Source organism: Bufo bufo, chromosome 4 (assembly GCF_905171765.1).
Source record: "Bufo bufo chromosome 4, aBufBuf1.1, whole genome shotgun sequence".
In the NCBI taxonomy this organism is placed as follows: Eukaryota; Metazoa; Chordata; class Amphibia; order Anura; family Bufonidae; genus Bufo; species Bufo bufo.
The window spans coordinates 450,110,644-450,132,611 of NC_053392.1; the positions used below are offsets into that span (position 1 = coordinate 450,110,644).

The 21,968-nt window shown below is 46.1% G+C and overlaps 1 long non-coding RNA gene across 1 annotated transcript; it reads right to left on the reverse strand.

Moving 5' to 3' along the window:
* Nucleotides 1-1,008: 1,008 nt before the first annotated feature.
* On the reverse strand, nt 1,009-21,737 carry LOC120998652. Its single transcript, XR_005778451.1, has 3 exons — nt 21,605-21,737; nt 15,331-15,336; nt 1,009-1,019 (listed from the first exon to the last, which is right to left on the reverse strand). It is a non-coding gene; the product is annotated as an uncharacterized LOC120998652 (long non-coding RNA).
* Nucleotides 21,738-21,968: the final 231 nt, after the last annotated feature.

Genomic DNA, 21,968 nt, shown 5'->3' on the forward strand with positions numbered 1-21,968 from the left:
TGCTAAATGTGCATAAGGCCTCATGCACACGACCGTTGTTGTGTTCCATGTCCGTTTTCCATCATTTTCTGCGGACCCATTGACTTTCAATGGGTCAGTTGAAAACTCGGAAAATGCACCGTTTGTCATCCACGTCTGTGATCCGTGTTTCCAGTCCGTCCAAAAAATATGACCTGTCCTATTTTTTTGACGGACAACTGTTCGTGGACCCATTCAAGTCAATGGGTCCGTGAAAAAACATAAAGGCACACAAGATTGTCATCCGCGTCCGTGATCCGTGTCCGTTTTTTTCCTATCATCTTCAAGGCAAACTTGACTTAGATTTTTTTTTTCACTTTTCATGTCTGGTGATCCTCCAAAAATCAAGGAAGACACACGGAAACAAAAACGGATTACGGAAAAACAGAGCCCCATTTTGCGGACCGTGAAAAAATACTGTCGTGTGCATGAGGCCTAACTGATGCACAGGATGTTTTTTCACTGGATCCTGTTTTTTTAATTTTATTTCTGTTCTTCTGATGGATCAGACAAATGGAAAATTAACGATGATGTGAACTCTATAAACAAAATGGTATGGTGAAAAAGGTATACGTCCAAATTAATAAATCAAGCAAATATAATTAAGGACGTTAAAATTCAAAATAAAAAAAGTTTAATGATACTCAACATTAAAAATACAAGGGGGTGTATATCCTCCAATCGTGATAGATGGATAAAATACATAGGTACAGGTATCAAGTGCAGCCTAGGGCAGTCTGTGGTGTATAATCTATGTATTGCCACAATAACACCCCTCCCTACAACGTGATTCACCTCGGGCAAACTGTGGTGTATGGTGTATTTATTATCTCAGTTAACACACAAGCCCAGCACATGGACAAATTATTGTAATTGATCCTCAATACCAAAGGCTGTCAACCTAGTGATATCGGGGTCAAACTGGGCCATATGTAACAAAATATGTGTTGTGCCCTGGCAACATAAGCACAGACCTCTGGGCATAGACAAAGAACCCAGTGCTAAGCACAATAAGCGTACCAATCTCGCCACTTGAAAATAATTGTCACCCAGGAGGTGGCCATGCACTTTGCCATCCACTGGGGACAGGAAAATGGTTCTACACTCACGCTAATCAATGCAACAGCTGATATGGCTCATTCACAGCCACCTATCAGCCAGGACTGGCGAGGGTGATGACAATGGAAGGCTCGACATGTTTCTGTGCTCCTGATTAGCATAGAGCACCAAAAACAAAAAGCCTGTCTAAGCTGCACTTCTCTAGTGTGAGAGTCGGCGTACTAATGTGGCTTGATGTGAGCCACGGCACTGTGATGGCCGAGAAGTGGCCGCGTGTGTGCTGCAATATAAAGGGTAAACACCCCGCCCACAGGCGTGCCTCCGCTCGCTCAGCCAACCCGGCGAGAGACCCGGCTCTAGCATTGCCGGTCAGTTGACAAACAGGAGGAGCAAGGTACTCCCTGGGGAAAGCGCATCAGTACTGAGGTAGGTAGGAGAATTAAATGGCGACCCTATAGTAGGGACTTTTAGAGTTAGAGAACAGCCACAAGGAGTTTTGAGTTTTAACGTCCTTAATTATATTTGCATGATGTGAACTCTACCTAATATTGGTGGCCTATCTTAGGATAGACCATCAATTTTCTAGTCTGGCATTAACAAACATATACCTCTAATGGAAGGCTGCAACATGTACATGTTGCCACTGCCTTCCAACATACAGTACTGCACTTTTTTTTTTCTTTACTGTAGCCCTCTGTACATGACAGTGATGCAGACCACTCTTCTACAACAAAACAAAAAAACAACCTTTATGGAAAAATTGGCATAATAAAAAAATTATGTCTAAACATATCCTAAGAAGGACCAATATGGTAACAATGTGATTTCCTACAGGCAAATATATGCTGATATAAAATAGAACCTTATAATGAAGTTACCTAAAAACATCCAAGTGTTAAAAATCCAGCTCGATTAAACGAGCTATAGCTTGAACAACTGCCATGTTTAATTCACTGCTAATTGTCGTCCTCCTGCAAATAGGACCTGCCAATCCAGTCCAATAATCACAATAAACTGGCAAGGATGCATATATAGCCAAATTTCTTTGTTAAATATACCTCATATACAAAAATAGACGTAAAGCAACAGACGTAAAGCAGTCCATTAGTATTTGTTCATAAAAGTCCAATAACGGCGGTAGCATCTTTAATACTGTGGCATGGTGCACCATGGAGGCATATGTAGCGTGGTGCACGTCACTTGTGACATTTCAGAATTCAAACACCCTTCTCAAGCTTGAGAAAGTGTGTTTGGCTCCCAAAATTTCGCAAGAGACATGAACCTTATACCTTATGTCTGTGGAGGCTTCACTTCTGCTTTTAGCTCACAAATCACTGATGGAAATCACTGACCAAACACTGAAGTTTGAACGAGGCCTCAGAGGTGAATTTGTGAGCATGTTCCTGTGTATTGCTCCCAACTGTGTGTTTTGTCTTTAGTGTGTTAAGAGATTACATGCCTTTAGATTCAGGGACTTTAGGAGGGCACTGCATTTATTCATTTGTCTATCAGTTTCATTGCATTGTATAATTAACCTTGTTTTTATTTTTGGTGTAATCCCCATTAGCAATTATGTGCTCCATGTTTGGAAGCACAGATCCTGTATCTAAATGAGCAAATTGCAACACTGAGATACATTGACAATATGGAAAGGAGTTTTCTGCTCACTGTGCAGACACTAAATGGGGTAGATGTAGGGGAAGGTGGTAGTATGAAGGAGCAGGAAAGGGAAGTAGCTAACTGAGAAACAGACAGAAGAGTGCCAGGGATGCTATCCCTGATCTCACACACCCCAACAAGTTTGCAAAGTTGGAAGGTGTCAGTTCAGCGATGGCACTACTCCAGCAAAACATGTCCTCTGCCAGTCAGGGGAATTTCAGCTCCAGTAAAGAGGGGACCAGGAGAGCAGTGCAGGTCAGACAGGTGCTGGTAGGATACTCAGTCATTAGGGGCAGGGGTATACATAGAAATCATTGGGCCCCATAGCAAGAATCTGAATTGGGCCCGCTTAACTCCGCCTCTACCCATCCCTGGCCCATCACACCTACTTTTCTGGTTCCTCCCCTGCCACACCCCCATTTGCCAATTCCGCCCCAATTTTCTGCCCTCTACCCACTACATTGTATGCCATATTAAAGTACAACTTGTCCTGCAAAAAATAAGCCCTCATACAGCTATGTGAACGGAAAAATTAAAAAGTTATGGCTCAAGGAAAATAGGGAAGAAAAATATAAATACAAAAATGAAAAAACCTTTGGTATACTAAGGGTTAAAGGGGTTATCTAACCCCTATTATGCCTCCCAAAATACCCAGGCACCGCATACAGATACCGTAATACTTATGCCTGGTGGGGGGGTGCAGCCAATAGCAGGCCGTGTTGGAAATTAGCCTCCCTAGCGTCACCCGCGATGCTAGGGAGGCTTGTTCCCATTGTGGCCTGCTATTTACTGCCCCGTCGCTGGATGTTTTCATCCGCATGACGGGGGGATGCAGTGGCGGCCGTGCGGGCATTAGGAGTGATGTGTGTGTCGGGTAGTGAGGTAAGTAAGGTGCCCGGGCATTTTGGGAGGCATTATAGGAGTTGGATAACCCCTTTAAAGGGTAAGTGTCATATTTTTTTTTTAAGTAATTGGCTTGGTCTCACTAAGTACGCCTTAGGTCCCTAGTCAATACTTTTCAATAGGTATTGAATTACCTAGTAATTGCAGCTTGCTCTTTGCTCCCCCAGGCATTTCAGTGGTGAAGCTAAAGCCTAATGCACACGTCCGTGGAACACGGACCGTGAGATACCGGCCTGGATTCCTGCTGAGTGCAGGAGCGCACGGTATCATTGGTTGCTATGACGCTGTGCGCTTTGTGCCGCCGCTGCTGTACAGTAATACACTGGTATAGATCATAGCATTACTGTGTATTACTGTACATCAGCGACGTCACGAAGCGCACCGCGTCATAGCAACCTATGACGCCGTACACACCTGCACTCAGCAGGAATCCAGGCCGGTATCTCACGGTCCATGTTCAATGGACGTGTGCATGAGGCTTAAAACAGCATTGCTAGGTGTCCTCCTTCTCCCATCTTGTATATACAGAAGATGGAGGACTTAGCAGTGGGTAGTCCTGAACGCTGCGTGCGCTTCCGTTCAACCACTGAAGTGACTTGCTTCTAGAGCGATGTAATTCCCACTCTAGGGACTAATAAAACCCCAAGTGCTCTCTGGAGGAAGAGGGCATGTTTAACTGTGGGAAAAGCTGATTGGTTGGGGTGAGGCTGCTCGTTCTCTAGATGATGTTAGTAAATCTGCGTAGTTAGTTCACACTGTCCTGAATCCTCTATAAACCTACAGTCAGTCCCCCCCCCCCCCAAACCCTACAGAAACTCTGTTTGCTGCTGCCCTCCCCACATCAGGAATACTAGGCATGAGTGAATCGACTTCGGATGAAACATCCGAAGTCGATTCGCATAAAACTTTGTTCTAATACTGTATGGAGCAGGAGCTCTGTACAGTATTAGAATGTATTGACTCCAATGAGCTGAAGTTAAAAAAAACATTTCCTGAATTCGTTTTATGCGAATCGACTTCGGATGTTTTATCCGAAGTTGATTCGGTCATCCCTAAAGAATACCCATAACTTTTTATTAAGACTGCTGTGCTCTTACTGTGGGCGGGCGGCTGACTTGCTTGTGGCACACTACAGGGGCATTACTGTTTATTCTGGCCGGACCGGCTCTGTGTTCGGTGACCAAAGGAGCCGGAGTGCTTCTTCAGTCCGGGCTGAGGGAGTGGCTGATGACTTGAGACTTGAGTTGAGGCAGGTGGCGGGCAGCATGTGAGCGCAGAGGACAACTACCGTGCCACTCACGCTCTTAAAGTTCTGTGTGTGCTTGAGCTGCTGTGCTGCTCCTGCTGCCTGTCAGCGATACACTGGCCAATCAACAGCAAGTTCTTTGCCCTGCTAAATTGCTAAATGCTGATTGGCTAGAGTGCAGTGCAGCAGGCACAGTGCCTGGGAAGGAGCCTGGATCATAGACAACAGGTCAGACAGGGACAGGGTCGGAATCGGTGCTACCTGTTCACTTTTGGGTGTCGGAGGGGGCCCTGACTGAGCATAGGAAGTTAGGAACACAAGTGGGAAGTAAATTATGAATAAAATGGCAGAGCAGAGATGTCAGGTAGGGTAGGGGGCGGGGCCTTCCATGTGCTCTGGGCCCCCCTGTTCCGCGGCCCCATAGCAGCTGCGTGGTCTGCCTATATTGGCAGTATGCCACTGATTAGGGGTACAGATAGGGCGGTCTGTCACAAGAACTGGGATAGTTAAACTGTTTGCTGTTTTCCTGGTTCTTGAGTTTGACATATTGCAGATCAGGCTGATAGACTACTGGGAAGGGAAGGTGAAGACCTAGCGGTCATAGTTGCACATTGGCACCAGGAATGATTCCACAGTATTGAAGCAGAATAGGGTTCAGTAGGGGAGTTTACAGCCTGGGTAATAGGAACAATCCTATTACACCTTGCTGCACTGACTGCGGATCCAAATTGCCATTATACAGCTCTGAAATTCCAGCAAACCGTTCTAGTTATTGGTGTGCAAGTGCTGTTTGATACAGCCATTAACAGGATTTATTACAAGGAAATAATTCTACGTCTTATTTGTCCTTGTGCGGTGTAGTTATGTTCTAAAGCATTTTTGGGCTTGTATTAGTGGGAAAAAAGGGCTTATTAACTGATGTGTGGTGAAGTGAGAAGATTACAGACCTTTTTGGCGTGTATTAGTGGCACAAAAAAACGATTTGCCGTTGTGTGGTGAAGTGAAAAAATTACAGCCCTTTTTGGCGTGTATTAGTGGCTAAACAATATATATTTGCCGTTCAGCGGTGCATTTATATGTTCTAAAGCCCTTTTTGGCATGTATTAGTGGCAAAAAATATATTTGCCATTCAGCGGTGCAGTTGTATGTTCTAAAGCCCATTTTGGCGTGTATTAGTTGGAAAAAAGGGCTTATTAGCCGTTGTGTGGTGAAGTGAGAAACTTACAGACTTTTTTGCAGTGTTTTAATTTCTATATTATTTATTTATTTGATCTAACAGTATGTCAGAGAAGTGCCAAGCCCTGCTTAGGGGAGTTGCAGAGGCCTAAATGTTTCTGGCGCAGGCACAGGTCGCAGCAGATTAAGGGGGAGTGGCAGCAGGAGTCGCAGTGAGAGGGCTAAACTCCCGGTGTCATCTAGCTGTCGTGTCTTCAGCAACAACCCAGCGGTTCTTGAATGGTTGACTCGGTTATCCACTTCGTCCCAAGTGACATCAGACGCCCCCAGCCAAGAGTTGGTGGGTTTGTCAGACACAACCCTTAGTTGGCATGGCCCTGGAGGAGGTCCTGTGCCCTCACCTGTCCTCAACCTGCCTCTGTCCTTTTCTGTTCCCTCAGCCAGGAAAGTATTATATGCTGTGGGCTCAGCTCCACTATACAGCGAGGACAAGCTACTAGAGGACAGTCAGCAGCTATTGGCCAGCTAAGATGTGGAGGAGACATCCGCTGTTTCCTCCGCTAGGCGGGCAAGTAGTGATGAGGAGAGTGGCGTGGGAGCTGGTTTTGCAAGCGGTCAGGCTCCTGACCCAGAGACCCTTGAGGAGGACATCAGTGACGTGCAGACAGTACTTGATGATGAAGATGTAGCTGATAACACTTGGGAGCTGGGTAAATTAGGGGCTTCATCATCATCAGGAGAAGAGGGTGGCAGAGCAGCAAGTCGCTAGCGTGGCCGGGAGTCAGCAGGATGGCAGCAGTGGGAGGTCGGTAGCCAAACGTGCCCGGGGTAGACCACTCGCTTTGCATGAGCCTACCTGCCCAGAAAGTAGTGGTGCACGGGTTCATGGAAGCAGCGGCGGTAGCAGTCAGTCAGTGCGTAGTGTTGGGGGTAAAATCAGCTATTCGGCGGTGTGGCAGTTTTTTGTTAAACCACCGGAAGAGGAGAACATGGCCATATGTAGAATCTGTGGGCAGAAGGTGAAGCGTGGCCAGGGTGCTAATGTTGGCACCACGGCACTACGTCAACATATGCAGCGTTACCATAAAGTGGCCCAGAAGAAACGTGACTCTGATATAGTGGTCCATCCTGCCACAGCAACCAGTAGCACAAACCCAATTTCAGGCAGTCAAGGCTCCACCACCTTAGCCGAAGGCAACTGTCACGGTAGTTATGACAAGGGAAGGAAACAGAACACTGCAAAGCAAACAAAACAACTGACTAGGCCCCAAAAGCTAGGGAACAAAGGGGTCACCTCCTAGCAATCCCTAAGAGACTTTCCCTATGCTGCTATGCCCATGTGCATGTGCATATCTCGATGGTAGATATGCACATGCCCACGTACCTAAAGCTGTAACACACTGGACCTAACCTTCAGCTGTAGGGAGAAGGAGAAGAGACAACCAGCTCCTTCCACAACTAAAGGAGCTAGCGTCACTCTAGGGGCCTAGTAAAAACAAACACAGAAGGAAAAAGGGAAAAGGACTTATCTATAGATGAGTTGGAGCAGACGATCCACCAAAACTTCCAGAGCTCAAACAAGGAAGAACTATAACCCGCAAAGGCTATAGGGAGAGGGAGGAATAAATAGCCTCACCAATAACCAAACGAACCACACCTGATGGGAGGTGGGATTCTGTTCAAACTAACAACAAAACAAACTGTCAGATCGAGTCACGTGCAGCAATTCTGACAGATCTCCTTAGAACACCCACAGAGCAGGGTGTGACAGTACCCCCCCCCCCCCCCCCCCACGGGTGACCTCCAGACACCCAGGCCCTACTTTAGCTGGGTGTGCCCTGTGAAAGGTATTAACAAGGTGGCTAGCGTTAACATCGGTAGCCGGAACCCACATTCTTTCCTCTGGACCCTATCCCCTCCAATGCACCAGGTACTAAAGGGAACCCCGAAGAACCCGTGAGTTGAGAATTCTAGAGATCTGAAACTCCAGATTACCATCAACCAAAACAGGAGGAGGAGGCAAAGGAGATGGTTCTGCAGGTTCCACATATTTCTTCAACAAGGACCCGTGAAACACATTATGGATCTTCCTCGCCTGCGGAAGTTCCAGACGAAACGCCACTGGATTGACAATGGCCGAGATTTTGTAAGGGCCAATAAATCTTGGACCCAATTTCCAAGAGGGTACCTTAAGCTTAATGTTTTTAGTGGACAACCACACCAAATCACCCACACACAGGTCCGGACTAGTCATACGTCTCTTGTCAGCCATCCGTTTATATCTTTCACCCATTTTTTTCAAATTAACTTGAATCTTCTGCCAGATAGATGACAAAGAGGAAGAGAATGTCTCCTTTTCCGGTATCCCAGAAGATTCGGTCTCAGAAAAAGTACCAAACTGAGGGTGAAAACCATATGTGCCAAAAAATTGTGACTTATCAGTTGACTCCTGCCTACGGTTGTTCAAGGCAAACTCAGCTAAAGACAAGAACGAGGACCACTCATCCTGATTCTCAGCGACAAAACACCTCAAATAGGTCTCCAGGTTTTGGTTAGTTTGCTCAGTTTAACCATTCGACTGAGGATGAAAAGCCGAAGAGAAAGACAACTGAATACCCAGACAAGAACAAAACGCCCTCCAAAACCTGGAAACAATTTGCGTCCCCCTATCAGACACCACATCAGAGGGAATGCCATGTAATTTCACAATGTTGTCAATAAAAACCTGCATGAGAGTTTTCGCATTGGGCAAACCTGATAATGGTACAAAGCGAGCCATTTTGCTGAAGCGGTCCACAACCACCAAAATCACAGTTTTCCCAGAGGAACTCGGCAAATCAGTAATGAAGTCCATGGACAAATTCGTTCAAGGACGAGATGGGATGGACAAAGGAAAAAGAGATCCTGATGGCCGAGTGTGAGCCACCTTCGCGCGTGCACAGGTCTCACAAGCTGCTACATAACTCTCAACACTTTTACGCAACCCTGGCCACCAGAATCTCCGGGAAATAAGATCCACAGTGGATCTACTTCCAGTATGTCCTGCAAGGACAGTATCAAGGTGTTCCTTGAACACCTTGTATCGCAGTTCAGTAGGAACACACAACTTGCCTGAAGGACAAGAATCAGGTGCCTCCTCTTGAGCTCCCAACACTTCTGTCTCCAGCTCAGGGTAAAGAGCGGAAACGCCAACCACATCAGCCAAAATCGGAGCGGGATCCTCCGAATCTCCCCCCCCGGAACTCTACGTGACAACGCATCCGCTTTGATGTTTTTAATCCCAGGGCGATAGGTGACCACAAAATTGAACCTGGTAAAAAACAATGACCATCTAGCCTGCCTAGGATTTAAACGCTTTGCAGATTGCAGGTAGGTCAGATTCTTATGGTCAGTAAATACTGTAATCGGATGGGTAGCCCCTTCTAGCCAATGGCGCCACTCTTCAAAGGCCAATTTGATGGCCAAGAACTCTATTCCCAACATCCTAATTTCTCTCTGCGGCCGAGAGTTTTTTGGAGAAAAAAAGCACACGGGCGCCATTTGCCAGGAGAGGGACCCTGCGACAAGACTTCTCCGACTCCCACTTCTGACGCGTCAACCTCCACAATAAAAAGGTTGAGACACATCAGGTTGCATCAGAATGGGCGCAGCAGCAAACATTTCTTAATAGCAGAAAAAGCCTGTAATGCCTCATTCGACCAGACAGAGAAGTCAGCGCCCTTCCTAGTCATATCTGTCAAAGGTTTGACAATGGTGGAATAATTCAGGATTAATTTTCTGTAGTAAATCCTAAAAACTGCATCAGGGCTTTCTGATTCTCCGGCCAGTCCCATTCCAGTACAGCACAGACCTTTTCGGGATCCATACGAAAATCGGAGGCAGAAAGCATGGCTGGCAGGAGGAATCGGGTACTGCAGGTAGGATACAAATATGCCTGCTCTGACTCCCCATTCACGCTACCAAGAGTAAGGGAGTTTTTTTTTTTCTTTGAAGGGATCCCCTATTAGTTTTTCATTACAACTTCGAGGTTTAGTAAAAGGGCACATATTAACGAAATTACCTTCTTTACCACAGAAGTAACACCGTCTATTCAGCTTCCTAAAATTCCTATTACCAGAGCAAGAAGTAACCTGACCCAATTGCATAGGCTCCTCTCCAACCCCTAATTCAGGTGTCAAAGTACCCCGAGGGACAGGAGGGACTGATTCCCCACCAGACAGCACCCCCTGCCCGAAGGGAACCTTGCATCACTCCCTAAGACATCTATCAATCCGTACGGCCAAAGACATGGCCGCCTCCAAAGAATCAGGTCTTTCATGAAATGCAAGGGCATCTTTTAATCTCTCAGATAGCCCCCTGACAGAACTGACTACTGAGTGCAGGATCATTCCACTCCGAGTCAGTCGCCCATCTTCTAAATTCAGCACAATACGACTCAGCAGTGCGTTATCCCTGGCACAACCTGCGCAACTTAGATTCAGCCATGGAGACCAGGTCAGGGTCATCATAAATCAGGCCCAGGGCTCCGAAAAATTCATCCACCGACTGGATGGACTGAGAACCGGTCGGCAGAGAAAAAACCCAGGACTGAGCGTTACCTTTTAGCAGAGAAATAATAATCCCTACTCTCTGGTTTTCGTCTCCAGATGAAATCGGACGCAGATGAAAATACAATTTACAGGACTCCCTGAACCGGACAAAGTTATTATTTCCCCCATAAAACCTATCAGGGAGAGCGACCTTAGGTTCCAGGCAGACCTGGTTTCCCCCAGAGGCACCAGACGGCAAAGTACTCTGACATCGTGCAACTGAATTGCCGAGGTAAGCTACCTTCAAAGACAATCCCTGCATGCGATCAACCAAAGCATCAATAGTCTCCATTTTGCAAAAAATGACGGTACGGCAGGTTATATTGTCGCGGGAGGTATGACAAGGGAAGGAAGCAGAGCACTGCAAAGCAAACAAAACAACTGACTAGGTGTCACGGCTGAGGATGGGGGAAACCCTCAGCCGTGTGCCGAAGGATGATGGTCGCTGCTTGACCAGGACAAACAGGATTAGGGAGCAGGTCACCTCCTACAGCGTCCCTAACCTGACCCTAACTCCTACCTGTATGGGCCGACCTTGAAGGTAGGAGGACCCATGCGCAGGAACCTCGGATCCCTACTCGCCCTCCGCCGGTCCCTAGGCTAGGAGTCCGAGTAAGACATCCTGTTCCTTCTGGATCCGGAGGAACAGGAGTCTCACTGGCCAAGCTGCAAGCAAGGGGAAACAAATGCAACCTATGACAATGGCAGGTACTTGTCACAAACATAACAGAGACCTACCACAGACAACAAAGCCTGGAACCCATGTGGATGTACTGCCCACAGACAGCAGGACTCAGCATACAAACACACAACACACGGGAACCCAGGACCACAGGTGCAATAAAGAAACATAAAACCAAACACATCTTCAAGACACCAAAGGACATATATATATTTGCTTATGACCAGAAGGTTGGCCCCCACTGGCAGTTGGTAAGTAACCAGGAGGATGTCTACAGCCAACATGGCTGAAACACCCTCTCTGGCTACTGACTACAACTGAGGCTTTATAGGGCCAAGAGGCCACACCCAACAATCACCCCGTGACTCACACACACTGAAAGGGAAAACACACCCCGTGACTCACACACACTGAAAGGGAGTTAACCCTTCCAAAACCACAGAAGGGAAAACATACTGTAACTTAAAGGGGAAGTGTCCAAACTACAGACACACTGACTGTTGCCGCAGGCAACGACATGGGTGGCAAGCGTGTCCTGGGAGTCAGCCCGAAGGCCAGGACACTGCCACCACATGTACATAATACAACCAAACGTTGCCACGGACAGCCACAGTGATGGGAAAATGTCAGTGCACACCAAAAATAAACAAAGTGCACACAGACATACAAAAGTGCTTACAAACGCACACACAACTCCGAGGGAACCGCACACATAGCTGTTGTCCGCGGCAACCGCACCTGAAGCTAACAACCTTATGCCTCAAGCTGCGGTTGACACTACAACCCAAAACCGCGGACAACTGTATGCGGCTCCCAAGGAGTCATGGCCATAACCGTGGCCGTGACACTAGGCCCCAAAAGCTAGGGAACAAAGGGGTAACCTCCTAGCAATCCCTAAGATACTTTGCCTACGCTGCTATGCCCATGTGCATATCTCGATGGTAGATATGCACATGCCCACATACCTAAAGCTGTAAAACTGGACCAAACCCTCAGCTGTAGGGAAGAGGGAAAGAGACAACCAGCTCCTTCCACAACTGAAGGAGCTAGCGTCACTCTAGGGGCCTAGAAAAAACAGACACAGAAGGAAAAAGGGAAAAGGACTTATCTATAGATGAGTTGGAGCAGACTATCCACCAAAACTTCCAGAGCTCAAACAAGGAAGAACTATAACCCGCAAAGGCTATAGGGAGAGGGAGGAATAAATAGCCTCACCAATAACCACATAAACCACACCGGATGGGAGGTGGGATTCTGTTCAAACCCACAACAAAACAAACTGTCAGATAGAGTCACGTGCAGCAATTCTGATAGATCTCCTCAGAACACCCACAGGGCAGGGCGTGACAGCAATTGTCTGTCCTTCCCATCATCTGCTGGTCCCGATGCTCATGCTCCTACTCCTCGTCAGTCATTCCGCCAGCAATCGATCACCAAAGCGACTGCCAAGAGACAGCAGTATGCGTGCACTCATCCAAAGGTGCAGAAGCTGAATGTGCTCCTGGCCAATTTGCTAGTGCTGCAGTCCCTTCCTTTCCAAGTGGTGGACTCTGCACCTTTCAGAGAACTGATGGCTTATGCCGAGCCGAGGTGGAGAGTCCCAAGTCGTCATTTCTTTTCCAAAAAGACAGTACCAGCCCTGCACATGTATGTAGAACAGAAGGTGGGCCAGTTCTTGAGCCTGTCGGTGTCTGCCAAGGTGCACGGCAGCGCTGACGTGTGGAGCTGTAACTATGGTCAATACACAGCCACACCAGCAACTTGGTCAGGTGATGCCACTTCCTCCTCCTCTTTCTCAAGCTGTTGGTCCTGCAACAATGTCCGTCTCTGCCTCCTCATCCTCCACCGTGTCCTCAGCCTCCACTGCAGGGACAAGTCACAGTGTCCCTCCAGCATACCACATGAGCAGGGCATGGCAGTCTCATGCGGTTCTGCACCTCGTTTGCCTGGGCGAACTGAGTCACACAGGGGAGGAACTGCTCCGTGTCCTTCATCAAGAAATCGAATCCTGGCTTTCTCTGCGAGAAAATCAAAATCAGAACCGTGGTGACCAACAACGGGAAGAACATGGTGTCAATGCTGCATCAAGGAGGGCTGAGCCATGCGCCTTCATGGCACACATGTTCAATCTGGTTGACAAGCGGTTACTGAAGTCTTGCACCTATCTGCAAGACATCCTAAAAATGGCCAGGAAACTTTGCATGCACTTCAGCCACTCGTACACCGCAAAGCATACCCTCCTTGAGCTGCAGCGGCAGAACGGCATTCCCCAACATAGGCTGATATGCGACGTTTCCACCCGTTAGTATTTCACCCTCCATATGTTGGACCGACTCTACAAACAGAGAAAGGCCATAAACGATTTCTTGATGATCCAAGCAGACAGGAGTACTCCCCTGTGTAACTTCGATGTCAGCCAGTGGCAGCTCATGCGTCACACCTGCCATTTGCTCAGGCCCTTTGAGGAGGCCACATTACTTGTCATTCGCCAGGACTACAGGATGAACAATGTCATTCCACTGCTTCATGTCCTGGAACAGTAAATCTGGCTGGTCAGGTGCCTAGAGATGTGGCGCCTAGATCTCACGGCCACATGAGCCCTGTGGGGGCTGAACTGGAAGAGGAGGAGGAGGACATTGGAGCACAAGCAGTGTGTAGTGAAATAGGTGGTTTTTCTACACAGGTGACAGGAGAGGAGGAGCAGGAGCAGCCAGAGGAGCTACAGGGCGATGAGGAAGATGAGGCAGAGGACCCAGACACACCACGGCAGTATGCAGTGGAGATGGAGGCAGGGAGTCCCTCCGAGTCACTTGCACAAATGACCCTATGCATGCTCACTTCCTTGCGTAGTGACAGCTGAATTGTCACCATTCGGCACAGGGATGACTTCTGGCTCTCCACCTTGTTGGACCCTCGCTACCGGTCCAAAATGGGGGCCTTTTCTACACCCGCTTAGAGGGAGGAAAAACTTAACTACTATAGAGACATCCTATGTAGTGAACTGGCCGTGGCCTATCTGCGCCATCGTCCATCTTCTCGGAGGTCTGACCGGGGGGCCCTCTCCGCTCACGTTCCTCTGCCATGGCTGCTGTGGCAGGGTGGGGGGGGTAGGAGCAGTTTCAGCTCCATCAGCAGCACTTGAGTCTAGAGTCACTAATGAGAAGCTTTCTTCACCTGCCTAGTGAAGAAACTACTCACTAGCCGCAGCAGCTAGACCTGGAGCAGGACCTGAACCAGCAGGTGGTGGCATATTTGGACAGTACCCTGCCACCCCACATTGAAGATCCGCTGGACTACTGGGCAGCCAAACTTGATTTGTGGCTGCACCTGGCAGAGTTTGACCTGGAAAAGCAGTCCTGCCCAGCCAGTAGTGTGGCATCAGTGGGTATTTAGTGCAGCAGGGGCCATAGTTACACCAAGAAGAACTTGTCTGTCCAGCCAAAATGTGGAGAGACTGACTTTGTCAAGATGAATAAGGCGTGGATCAGCCAGGATTTGCCTGATGCATCAGACTAGATCCTCCATGGTGCCACACCAACACTTTGACAAGAGAGACCGGTTTCTGCTGGCTACCTGCCTCAGCTATTATTCTGATGCTGCAACCCACCTGATGCGACACATCTGATGCCAAGTGCTCATTCTTTCACCCACCATATTCACCAGGTACTGGTATTGCCACCCACCTCCCCACTCTGTCACCGGGTCACTCTGTGGTCTCCTGATGCTGCTGCCACCTCCATACTATGTCACCTTGCCACTCTGTGGTCTCCTGATGCTGCTTCCACCTCCACACTATGTCACCTTGTCAGCCTGTGGTCTCCTGATGCTGCTGCCACCTGCACACTATGTCACCTTGCCACCCTGTGGTCTCCTGATGCTGCTAGCTTAACACTATTTCACCTTGCCACTCTCTGGCCTCCTGATGATGCTGCTGCCACCTCCACACTCTGTCATTGTGCCACTCTGTGACCTCCTCCTGATGCTGCTGCCACCTCCACACTGTCCTTGTGCCACTCTGTGGTCTTTTCATGCTCCTGTTTCCACCTCCACATTGTAATTGTGCCACCCCATGGCCTCCTCCTGATGCTGCTGCTACCACCTCCACACTGTCATTGTGCCACTCTGTGGCCTCCTGATGCTGTTGCCACCTCCACACTGTCATTGTGCCACCCTGTTGCCTCCTCCTGATGCTGCTGCCACCACCACCTCCACACTGTCATTGTGCCACTCTGTGGTCTCCTCATGCTGCTGCTGCTGCTGCCACCTCCACACTGTCATTGTGACACCCTGTGGCCTCCTCCTGATGCTGCTCCCACCTCCAGACTCTGTCCTTGGGCCACTTTGTGGTCTCCTCATGCTGCTTCCACCTCACCACTATGTCATAGGGACACTCTGGACTTCTCATGCTGTTCCCACCCTGACTACTTCATGACTGGGCCACTATTTTGCCTTTCGGCCTGGCTGACATCATCATTTATTTGACCCTTCTTCTGATCTGTCAGAAGGAAGGAAAAACGAGACACACAATGGATCCTGTCTATGTAACAGCTGTAAGGCCTGCATGACATGGTCTCTATTTTGCATCAGAATTGGCTTATGATTTGGTAGCCAAAAGCAGGAGTAGGTACAAAACACAGAAGACATGCAAATATTCCATTCATGTGTCATCTCTGTTTTGGATCCACTTCAGGTTTTTTTGGCTTTAGCAATACTGATGGATTACTGACCAAATGCTGACAAAGTGAAGGCGGATGCTCCACAGACAGGATCCGTTCTTTTAGTGGTTATTGTTCTGATGAATCAGAGGAAGGGCAAAATAATCAGTGACGTCAACACAAACTTACTGCTGACATCCTCTCCACTCTGTTGGGGGGCTCTACTTGTATAAGCGTTTAATAGAACAGGTTCTATAGACATCTATGTGGAATCAGTTGCTGTTGCTCAGGTGTAAAAGGAGTGTGCTTCTTTTTGACGCTGATATTGACCTGTAAGGCTGAGTTCACAGTTGAGTTATTTGGTCAGTTTTGGCCTCATAACTGCCTAAATAAGTAAAGTGTGCAGTGATTCTAAGAGCAACACCTGTCATCTGCATGTCATACTGACTCACAGTATTGTTTTACTACCACAGCAGGCTCCCTATGCCTGTTACTGCAAGGCACAGTGTTCTACACCACTATAAAGGCTCTCTGCAGCTAGGAAATAGCATTTTTAACGCGATTCGCCACATATAAAATCGGATCAAACCGAATTTGTTCAAAAAATTGGGCAAAATGGAAAAATCTCATTTTTGAGAAATTCGCTCATCTCTAATGCTAACGAATCAGATTTTTCTAAAATGGATGCTGCACATGTTACAAAGTAACAAGTCTAGGAATGAGGGATCACCCAAAATGCTTTGCAACCAGCCAATCCGTAGATAGTCAGCCCCTGTGATGTCACAACCGTATAAAAAGCATCATCTTGCCTGGACTACACCATTTTTCAGTGAACTTAGCATAGGGACAGATTTGACAAGTGCTAGGGACAGTGTTTTACAGAGCTTTTAATAGTATAATCTGGGATACGGACAGTGAAGGGACAGTGTAGGGAGATCATAGGGAGCATTTTCAGACACTGTAGGGGGGGTACAGGGAGACTGCAGCACAGTGCAGGCTCTGTAAACTGAAAGGATCTTTAGGAGACAAAGTAGTTTGTATCAATCCCCTGTTTATGGCACAGGGCTATCTAACTGAACGGAGCCCACCTTGTTTAATAGATAAGCAATTCTATTATGCTTTTATTCTCAAATTGGGGTTAATAAACTGTGTAATCTACCTGTTATTTGGGTGCCCACCTTGTGTAATAGATAAGCTTTTGGAAGCTTTGGAATAAAAAAAGGCATAACACATGTGCCAGCACTGTGTGTTTTTAAACACTCTGTATGTTAATTCTGTCAAGCATGCGTTTACCCACAGCTATGTCAGTGTCACTCAGACATCATTTACTATTGCTGTCATTAAGCTCCATAGCTTGGGGAGGAAGAAGAGGGAAATTTCTTTTATAAAAAAATAAATAAAAGAGATATAAGTTTTCCTAAAAAAAATCCTAGGAGTCTAGAGAGGGTTATATACCAACTTTTAGGGCAATTGGAGCAACTTCAGTTTGGCCTGATTCAGGTCTGAACCAAAATTCAGTGAACCGGGCTCAAAACGAATCTCTTGTGGTTCGCTCATGTCTAGAATTCTCCAAAATTGACTTGGAGATCCTCCCACCTCATCGACCCTAAGATTGCGCAATAAAATTGCTACCTGTTGTGAAATATACCAAGGGACATATTTACAGTCTCTCAGGTCCAGAACATCAGGCTATGCGAGAGTATATACAATATAATTTACAGAGGAGTCATGTTTGACCTTCTGTCTCTCCTATTGGAGCAGGATTTTTCTTTGTGAGTAAAAATTATAGGGGTCATAAACCATGCATAGATTATAGAGAATTGAATGAAATCACAATAAAAAATCTGTACCTACTGCCTTTGATCCCTGATTTACTTAACCAGATTCTAGGGGCTCAGTGGTTTTCTAAATTTGACCACAGTGGTGCTTACAATCTCATCTGTTTCAAGGAAGGAGATGAATGGAAAACGGCATTTAATAACTATGAGGACCATTTTAAATATTTGGTTATGCCATTTGGGAATGCTCCTGCAGTATTTCAATATCTGGTAAGCAATATTTTTAGAGAGCATATTGGGTAATTTATGGTAGTTTATCTGAATGATATACTATTTTTCCCCTAACTGGGAATCGCACATATCACATATTAGGATGGTGCTACAGATTCACTGGGAGAACTAGTTATACATCAAAGCAGAGAAATGTGTGTTTGGGGTCTAGGAGGTGCCTTTTTATGGTACAACCTTACCCCTAAAGCCTTTAAGATGGACTCCACAAAAGTCTAGGCAATCATGGAGTGGGTACAACCCATGTCTCTCAAGGCCCTACAGAGTTTTCTTGAGTTCGCAAATTACTACTGCAAAGTCGTTAAAGATTTTTCTGTAACTGTCAAATCACAGTGACTAAGAATGGGGCAGATTTACGTCACTAGCGACCTGAAACTGTTAATGCATTTTAGTAAAAGGTGTTTTCTTGATGCTCTTGTATTAATTCAGCCAGATCAAACTAATCATTTGTGGGTGAGGTGGATGCTTCTGAGGTGGAGGTAAATGCCCTGCTCTCACAAGGAACACTGGCACTTCTCAGACCTTGCGCTTTTTTCCCCGTAAATGTTCTGCTATTGAAAGGAATTATGATATTGGGAATTGTTGCCATTAAGTGGGCCTTTGAAAAATAGCACCACTTTTTGGAAGGAGCTCAAAATCAAGTAACAGTGATTATGGATCACAAATACTTAATATTCTTGGAATCAGCCAAATAACTGAACCCCAGAGAGGAGGGGTGAGCATTATCTTTTACTAGTTTTAATTTTGTGATCACTTTTAGGCCAGGATCTAAAAATGTTAAGGTAGAAGCATTATTTTGAACCTTCGGTGCAGTCCACCCTCCAGAATCAAAACCAAAGCCTATCTTATCTGTGTGCATTGTAAGTTCCACCATTTCACCCATATCTGGCATATGAAATTGAAAGAAACCAAAATCTATCCCCTGAGAATCCTCCAGATGGTAAATTGTTGGCCCCAAGCCATCTTCTAAATATTTTCTCCTCTTTTACCATGTTGATTCCCTTTATGTATTTAAAAGTTTCTATCATATCCCCTCTGTCTCGTCTTTCTTCCAAGCTATACATGTTAAGGTCCTTTAATCTTTCCTGGTAAGTTTTATCCTTCAATCCATGTACTAGTTTAGTAGCTCTCCTCCTTCTGGAGATATGGTCTCCAGTACTGCGCACAATACTCCAAATGAGGTCTCACTAGTGCTCTGTAGAGCGGCATGAGCACCTCCCTCTTTCTACTGTTAATGCCTCTCCCTATACACCCAAGCATTCTGCTAGCATTTCCTGCTGCTCTATGACATTGTCTGCCTACCTTTAAGTCTTCTGAAATAATGACTCCTAAATCCCTTTCCTCAGATACTGAGGTTAGGACTGTATCACTGATTTTATATTCTGCTCTTGGGTTTTTACGCCCCAGGTGCATTATCTTGCACTTATCAACATTACCTTTTAGTTGCCAGATTTTTTACCATTCATCTAGTTTTCCTAAATCCTTTTCCATTTGGTGTATCCCTCCAGGAACATCAACCCTGTTACAAATCTTTGTGTCATCAGCAAAAAGACACACCTTACCATCTAGGCCTTCTGCAATTTCGCGGATAAAGATATTAAACAATATGGGTCCAAGAACAGATCCCTGAGGTACCCCACTGTTAACAAGCCCATGGTCTGAATATACTCCATTGACTACAACCCTCTGTTGACTGTCCCTCAGCCACTGCCTAATCCATTCAACAATATGGGAGTCCAAGCTTAAAGACTGCAATTTATTGATAGGCCTTCTATGTGGGACAGCTTTAAAAGCCTTACTAAAGTCTAGATAAGCGATGTCTACTGCACCTCCGCCATCTATTATTTTAGTCACCCAATCAAAAAAATCAATAAGATTAGTTTGACATGATCTCCCTGAAGTAAACCCATGCAGACAGAAAACATTCTCAGGGGTTAGATTTTATAGTAGGAGATAAGGTTTGGCTATCGACTAAGAATCTGCAGAGGTATCCCCATTTCTTTCGCCCTTATGTAATAATCAAAATTGCTAACCTTGTATTATACCTTAAGTTTCTGGATTCCTCCAAAATTCATAATTTTAATTAATTAATTTAAAGGTCTTGATTAAAAGGATTCTCCAGACTTTTAATATTGCTAACCTATCCTCAGAATAACTTTAGGGATGCTTTAGGGGGTGACCTGATCCCAGCATCCTGGCTCTAGTCTTCTTTCTGTATGAGCTGACCCTAATGGTAGGAGGGCCCATACGCCGAAACCTCAGAACCTTGAAATCCCTGAGGTATGGAGAAAGGGAAATCCACGACACAGATGAGCCAGAGTCTCCCACAGGCCTAGCAACAAAGGACAACAACACTAAGGAAATGACAGGTAAGTAACCAGTGGCCAGAGACAACTAAACCAACCACAACAGTAAATATGGTCACTTACCTGCTGCTGCTGCAGCTGCTGGAAGACACCAAAGAAGAACACGGCTGAAGTAACCTGAAACCCAAATAAACGTGCTGCCATCCAAACACCTTCCAGATGCAGTCCGTACTGACACACACGAACCAGGACTCCAGCAACTGCACATCATAGGAAAATGGTTCCCCCCTCCGGGAAACCAACCCCCTACCGGAGGGACAACACACACACAGGGAAACGTCTTGCACACATGCAGGGACAAACACCAACAACATCCCAGACATGTAACAACAAACAAGATGTACAACAAACCCTGAACATAAAACCCACATACAAGGGAGACAAAGGAATGACATTGCTAAGAGACCTCGATGTCCAACAAGATGGCCCTCAATGACTGGGCAGATGGAACAGCCACAGAATGGAGAATAGCTTCCAGCCCATAGCAAGGCTAGAGCACAACTAACCTTCAAGCAGAGGCTAAATAGCTAGAAGAGACCACACCCTGATCTAACCAAGTCAGGATATTAACCCCACGCACACCACACAGCAGGGAGACACAACTTAAAGGGGAAGTACACATGCAAACCACAAACTACACGTTGCCACAAGCAATGAGTCTGCACGGCAACCGCGTCACGGTCAAACACCAATATGACAGTGACATGCATATATTTAAAAATGTATTATAGCTACTGAGTTATTCAATGAACTGTACCTGTATAGCACAACCTACTGTTTTGCTTGTTTTCTAATTTCTCTGTCTTGCTGACTGAGACAGAAGCACATGGTGATTTCTGTCCTTCAAATGCCTTCAGCTAAAAGGGCACATCTATGAGAAAGGATACACCCCCTAAGCTGACATTTTAAAATAAATCTAGCAGAAGAATTGGAGCAATAAATGGGGAGATCTCTAGATCCACGTGTGGCACTGAGCTGGTTATAGGTTTGTTAGAAAAGGTTGTCATGTACTACAGTAAATGGCAAACCCAGGCACTCAGCATATACACAGATATAATACAAAAATATATAGCCAAAAATGGATCTTTATCGAAATTGATAAAACAAATAAATAGATGCATAAATTGTCAAAGACAAACACAACCTCATTGAGAGAGCACAAAACACATTGGGACATCAAGTTACACCACGCAACAACAAAAAACATTTCGTCTGCTACTGGGCAAAAATCATTTGTCCTATACTAAATCGAGTGTGCGGATTACAAATCCGAAGTCAGAATTGTTGTAATACGTCACAAAATTTTGCTATGCATAAGTATGCCTAAATGAATTAAGCACTTGGAAAGCATTGAATAATTTTTAACAGAACGAGTTTTACTCCAACAATTACCTGATCTACATCAAAGTTTGCGTAGAAAACAGTGTATAAAAATGTAAGGAAATAACTCAATTTCAAAAAGTCTCGTTTTTCAGTTTAAAAGTCTTACTTGAGTAAGGCCCAGTACTGTTAAAAGTGCTTCAGGCATCTTCTTTTGTGAACGGTCATA